We start from the raw sequence: 6000 nt of genomic DNA, 5'->3' as shown, positions 1-6000 counted from the left end.
GGAGGGGGACGAGCAGGAGGAGACACTGTCTCAGGGAGTGGACATGAAGAGAGTTGCTGGCAGGAATGGGCCACAAGCTCAGGACCTCATCCTCAGCTCTGGGAGTTGAGAAACTCAGCAATACTCCTTCACCCAGGGGTAGGTGCAAGCCCCTCCAGGAGGCCCCTCCCACCCTGCGACCCCGCCCTTCCTCAGGCCCCACCCCTCACGTTGTCCGCCGCAGCGCGCAGGCGCACTCTCAGCACCTCCCTTTCTCGTCGCCGCAGCGCAGTGCGCAGGCGCGGCCTGGCAACCGGCGAAGCGGCAGCATCCTCTGTGCGGGCGTGTCCCCGCGGCTTATCTTGCCCTCCTCGTCCTCCTCGGACTACCGGCGCGATAGCGAAGCCGCTCACGGACGGCGAGAGGCGGAAGCAGATCAGCGTGCGCGGGCTGGCGGGGCTGGGCGACGTGGCCGAGGTGCGGAAGAGCTTCAACCGGCACCTGCACTTCACGCTCGTCAAGGACCGCAACGTGGCCACGCGCCGCGACTACTACCTGGCGCTGGCGCACACGGTGCGAGACCACTTGGTGGGCCGCTGGATCCGCACGCAGCAGCACTACTACGAGCGGGACCCCAAGGTGAGGCGGCACCGGGGTGGGGAGAGACCCCCGCTGAGGAGGGACCTCCCCGCGAGATGGGGAGACACCCCCCCAAGTGAGGATAGACCCACGGGTGAAGAGAGGCCCCTTAAGATGGGGAGCGACACCCCGCTCCCCCAGCCCCGCAGTTGAGGAGAGACCACCGGGTGAGGCGGCCCCGCACACGGCGTCGCCTAACCCTCACCTCGCGTACTGGGCGGCCCGGAGCCCTGCGGTTGGGGCCTGCTGTCCGGGCGGGCAGAGATGGGGGGCGTCACTGGGAAGCCTGCTGAGGAGAAGGAGCCCGCAGTGATGGGCTCTGCCTTCCAGGCGCTCACACCTGCCTTGAAGAACTTCACTTAGCTTAAGGTTGGCCGACGTTAAGGAATTGTTTATTCTTTTTACATTTTACACACATGTAGGTTTATGGTAGAAAAATACACGAGAGAAAATTTGCTCATCACGTCCGTTATTAACTGTGTTAAAATATAGGTGCATGTCCTTCTACATCTTTTCCCGTTCTTGAATGTATATGCACACTTTTAAAAAGCATGTTGTATATGCAATTTTGTGGCTTTTCTGTTTCATTCATCCACATTTGTAGCTTTTTCAACAGCTTTCCAAGTCAGTAAATAGGATTCTCCAAAGTGGTAGTTTTCAGTTTGATGGGTATGGGCTTGGCCAGGCCCCTGCTACCAGTTTTGTTTGTTTGTTTGTTTGTTTGTTTTTCCTCTTGACCATGGAGAGTTCTATCCTTTCTACTATATTAATGTAGAGTGAAAACTGGTGAGGAAAGGACACACTTGCAGGCCTGAAGCCAATTTGCAAAGATGTGACTTACGGTGTACACCTGAGCACTGGGCAGTTGCTTTGTTGATAGTATTTTACAGTATTTTTGTAGGGCGTTAAGAAATGTTTAATAATTGCTAAGTCTGAGATTGGTTGCTTTTCCAAACGTATTCTGGGGCACTCTGTTTTTTCGAAAAGAGAGGTGGTAAAAGGGACAGATTTGTTAGAATACCAACTAGGATCTTCATAGTTAGTATGCAAGACGGTGAAGAGAGAAGTGGCACCAAATGGCTGAAACAGGTTATTTCAGCAAGGGCTTGGGATGAATTTGCCAGGGAAACTGGCCAACAGGCAGTGGCTCCCCCAGAATTCCCCGCTGATGGCGAGCTCTGATTTGCAGTATCATTGTTATTCATGTAGCAGGTGCATCTCTGAGGGCACATTCAAGGGCAGCACCGTGGGGTCCCATTAGAGTGTTTATCTATATTTAGATCTTGAAAAGGCTAGTGATGGGCTCAGGGATTATGGAAATAACCTTTCATGAACAGGATTAAATCCCTCTAACAAAACAGGTTTGCTCATCCCCACTGATTGCTATGGTGGCTATAGGTGTAAACCTTTCTCTTCTTTAAAGCCACACAGGCTGTAAATGGAAGGTTGTTTGCTTGTCCTGGATAGGAAGGTCATTTGAAAGTGGCAACTTGGAATTTGAGTGCTTCCGTCTGGCTAATTCATGTTGAAAATAAGCTCATCATCTCCTTTTTCTGCAAAAGTTACATGTTTGCTTGTAAAGGACAAGAAACAAGCCCCAGGAGGATCAGAGCTGACAGGACGTGGAAGGTCTCCCAATAATAATCCTGCAGAGCCACATCCCCAGCCTAAGAACGGCTTCAAGGATGTGTGCCACTGCACTGCAGACTTAGGCAGCCTGACGATCTAAACAATAAGTTAAAGTGCTTTTATTTAATATTTTTATTTACTTTAAAACAGTTATGCAAGTCCTTGATTATTGGAGAAAAAATTAGAAAACACAGATAAGCCAAAAAGGAAAAAATTAACTGTAATCTCACCACCTACTGCTAACACTGTAAATGCTACAAACATCTTGTGTTCCACATCTCTTTTTCTGTGCAGGTAGAAACATTTGTTTTTATTACACAAAATAGTATAGTGCTATGCTGCACCTATTGTTTCATAACTCTCAAGCACTCTATTTTTGGTAGTGGTAGAAACAGTTGAAGCTCATTGCTCAGAGGAAGAGTTTTCAAGTAAGCTGCCTGGCTTAAGTCAAAAAATCTGGCTAAAATTAAGAAGTCTGCTCTTGGCAGGAGGCAGGCTTAGTTCTCAAGATGGCTCCAGGAGTCTCTGAAGTGATGGCAAGGTCAGGACTCCACTACAAACTCAGGGACGGTAAAGAGCTGGGTGGTGAGGGATGGCTCACAGAAATCCAGGCTCCTCAAGTCCTGGCTTTACCATTTGGCCTGTTTGACCCTTGGGCTTGGGTGGATTTCTTAACCTTTCTTGGTCTCAGTTTCTTCATCTTTAAAATAAGGAAGTTCAAGCTAGGTAATCCATCCCTGAGTACCTTGCTGTTCTAAAACATTATAGCTTTGTGTTTGCTGATAAAACATTTCCATTTTACATTAACATTCCATCCAAAAAGAATTTGAGAATGCTTAAGCAAGATATGCTGCAAAAGTTTCAACTTCATAGAAGACCTCAAAGAGAAAGTTGGGGCAAGACAGTAAGGGTAGGGAAGTGGGTTAAGTTCAGATACACGGTCAGGACACAAAATGCAGATGTAAGTTCTGGCAACCAAAGCAAATTGCAGATCATGCCCAGTTATGGGAGTCATGGAATCTCTGCAGTAAATTCTAGAATGAGTAGGTGCGAGATTTCTTCCATGGATCTTTAAAGCAGACGTTGTACGATGCAGACAGCTGGCCTGATTGCATCCTTGTAGTGGATGGACTGGCCAGTTTACCACGGCTCTTCCCCATGAGCTCTTGGCATAACCATAATGGTGGACTAAGGAAAGGAGCTCTACCACTGGGTCCAAACAGCTGTCCTAAATATTTCTAGTAAGATAATCATGATGAATACAATTAATCTTAGGGTTTGGCTGGATCTGGGAGTTAAAGGAAGATGATCTGGAGCAGTTTTTTGTTGCCTTGGCTGCACACAACCCCTACTTCTGAAATTTTGTTTTAATTAGGCAGGAGTGGGTCCAACACTGGGATCTTTTTGACCCACTCAACTGCTCTGATGTGTTTGCCCTCATCTGTGTGAAGTTGACCTTGTATCCCATGGGCAAGCTTCCCTGATAGCAGAGAGCTCAGAGTTACTTTCTCTAGCCAGAAGCTGGGGAGGGGCCGATGTTTCGTGTTGCTGATTACCCTGACAGCTTGCCAAATGGAAGGTAGGCTGAAGCCGTCATTTATGAGATTAGGAAGCTCTGGGTGTGTGCCGTGATTTTTCTTAGAAGACAGTCCAGCCTCTCCTCCTGCAGGCTGTGATGGTTAATTGTGTGTGTCAACTTGGCTGGGCTATGGTGCCCAGATATTTGGTCAAACATTTTTCTGGTTGTTTGTGTGAAGGTGTTTTCTAGATGAGATTAACATTAAAGTCAGTGGATTTTGAGGAAAGTAGATCACCCTCTGTAATGTAGATGGGCCTCTAATCAATTGAAGGCCTGAACAGAACAAAGACTGATACCCCACCAGAGCCACCTCCCCTCTCTTCCTCTCCACATCCCTCCCCAGCCAGAAGGAATTTTCCGGCAGAAGGCCTTTGGACTCCAAATGCCGCACCTTCTTGGGTCTTCAGCCTGCAGGCTCACCCCAGCAGATTTTGGTCTTGGACCCCCATGATTATGTGACCCAATTCCTTAAAATAAATCTCTGTGTATATATCCTGTTGATTCTGTCTCTCTGGGGAACCCTGACTTATACCCAGGTGCTGTGGATGGCTAACCCTTTGTATCTTTATGAAATATTGTAACCGATCTCATTCCTGCATCCTAGCCCTTTATAGATGATTTTTTAAACGTTTATTTTACGTGATTTCAGACTTTTACAAGTTGCAGGAATGATACAAAGAATTCCCATATGCTCTTTATCCCGATTCCCCAAACATGAAACATTTTTAACACGTTTGTTATGTCTTTCTCTCTGTATAAATACATTTTTTCTGTGAACTATTTGAAAGTAATTTTTTTTTAATTTATTTGTTTATTTGGCTGCGTCGGGTCCTAGTTGCATTGTGCAGGCTTAGTTGCTCTGCGGCATGTGGGATCCTAAGCTCCCTGACCAGGGCTCAAACCCGCATCCCCTGCATTGGAGGGTGGATTCTTAACCACTGGACCACCAGGGAAGGCCCCGAAAGTAAGTTTTAGACTTGATACCCCTTTACCCCTGAAAACTCAAATGTGTGACTTGGAAAATCAAGGAGATTCCCTTATACAACCCGAGCATTTGGAAAAAACTCAGGGTATTCACACCAACACAGTGTTGTCACCTGCAGACCTTACTCAGCTTTGTCAGCTGTGCCGCTGATAAGAAATACAAGGAAGAAAACTGAGCGAATTTTACACATCTTTCCAGATATACCTCCTTTTTTCCCGCCCATTAAACAGAGCAGGCTCTAACCCATATGGAAACCCACACATTTTAAGACATGAAGCAGGTAAACAGCAGGCAACAGATAGCTGACTCTTTTCTACCTTGTAGAGAATAGGGCTCTTAGGATATGGCGAAGGGAAGAGAAATGAACACAGAAATTTAGAAAGGTAATTGGACAACTGAAAAGTCTGGTTAAATTTCCTCTAAGATCAGGAACAAGACAAGGTTGCCTGTTCTCACCACTATTATTCAACATAGTTTTGGAAGTTTTAGCCACAGCAGTCAGAGAAGAAAAAGAAATAAAAGGACTCCAAATCAGAAAAGAAGAAGTAAAACTGTCACTGTTTGCAGATGACATGATATTAAATGTAGAGAATCCTAAAGATGTTACCAGAAAACTACTAAAGCTAATCAATGAATTTGGTAGAGTAGCAGGATACAAAATTAATGCACAGAAATCTCTTGCAATCCTATACACTAATGATGAAAAATCTGAAAGAGAAATTAAGGAAACACTCCCATTTACCATTGCAACAAAAAGAATAAATATCTAGGAATAAACCTACCTAAGGAGACAAAAGACCTGTATGCAGAAAACTATAAGACACTGATGAAAGAAATTAAAGATGATACAAATAGATGGAGAGATATACCATGTTCTTGGAGTGGAAGAATCAACATTGTGAAAATGACTACATTACCCAAAGCAATCTACAGATTCAGTGCAATCCCTATCGAACTACCAATGGCATTTTTCACAGAACTAGAACAAAAAATTTCACCATTTGTATGGAAACACAAAAGACCCCAAATAGCCAAAACAATCTTGAGAAAGAAAAAAGGAGCTGGAGGAATCAGTCTCCCAGACTTCAGACTATACTACAAAGCTACAGTAATCAAGACAGTATGGTACTGGCACAAAAACAGAAATATAGATCAATGGAACAGGATAGAAAGCCCAGAGATAAACCCA

At 45.5% G+C, this 6000-nt stretch overlaps 1 protein-coding gene across 1 annotated transcript in view; it reads left to right on the top strand.

Annotated features, from left to right (window-relative positions):
* Window positions 1-270: 270 nt before the first annotated feature.
* PYGB (glycogen phosphorylase B) overlaps window positions 271-6000 on the top strand; it is a 54356-nt gene continuing 48626 nt past the window's right edge. The window contains exon 1 of the mRNA XM_060078228.1: window positions 271-618. The gene's annotated coding sequence lies outside the window, so the exon portion shown is untranslated. The remainder of the gene's footprint in view (window positions 619-6000) is intronic.

Source organism: Mesoplodon densirostris, chromosome 16, assembly GCF_025265405.1.
Source record: "Mesoplodon densirostris isolate mMesDen1 chromosome 16, mMesDen1 primary haplotype, whole genome shotgun sequence".
NCBI lineage: Eukaryota > Metazoa > Chordata > Mammalia > Artiodactyla > Ziphiidae > Mesoplodon > Mesoplodon densirostris.
Note: the sequence above shows the minus strand (reverse complement) of the source record. Positions and strands in the feature narration are given on the sequence as shown.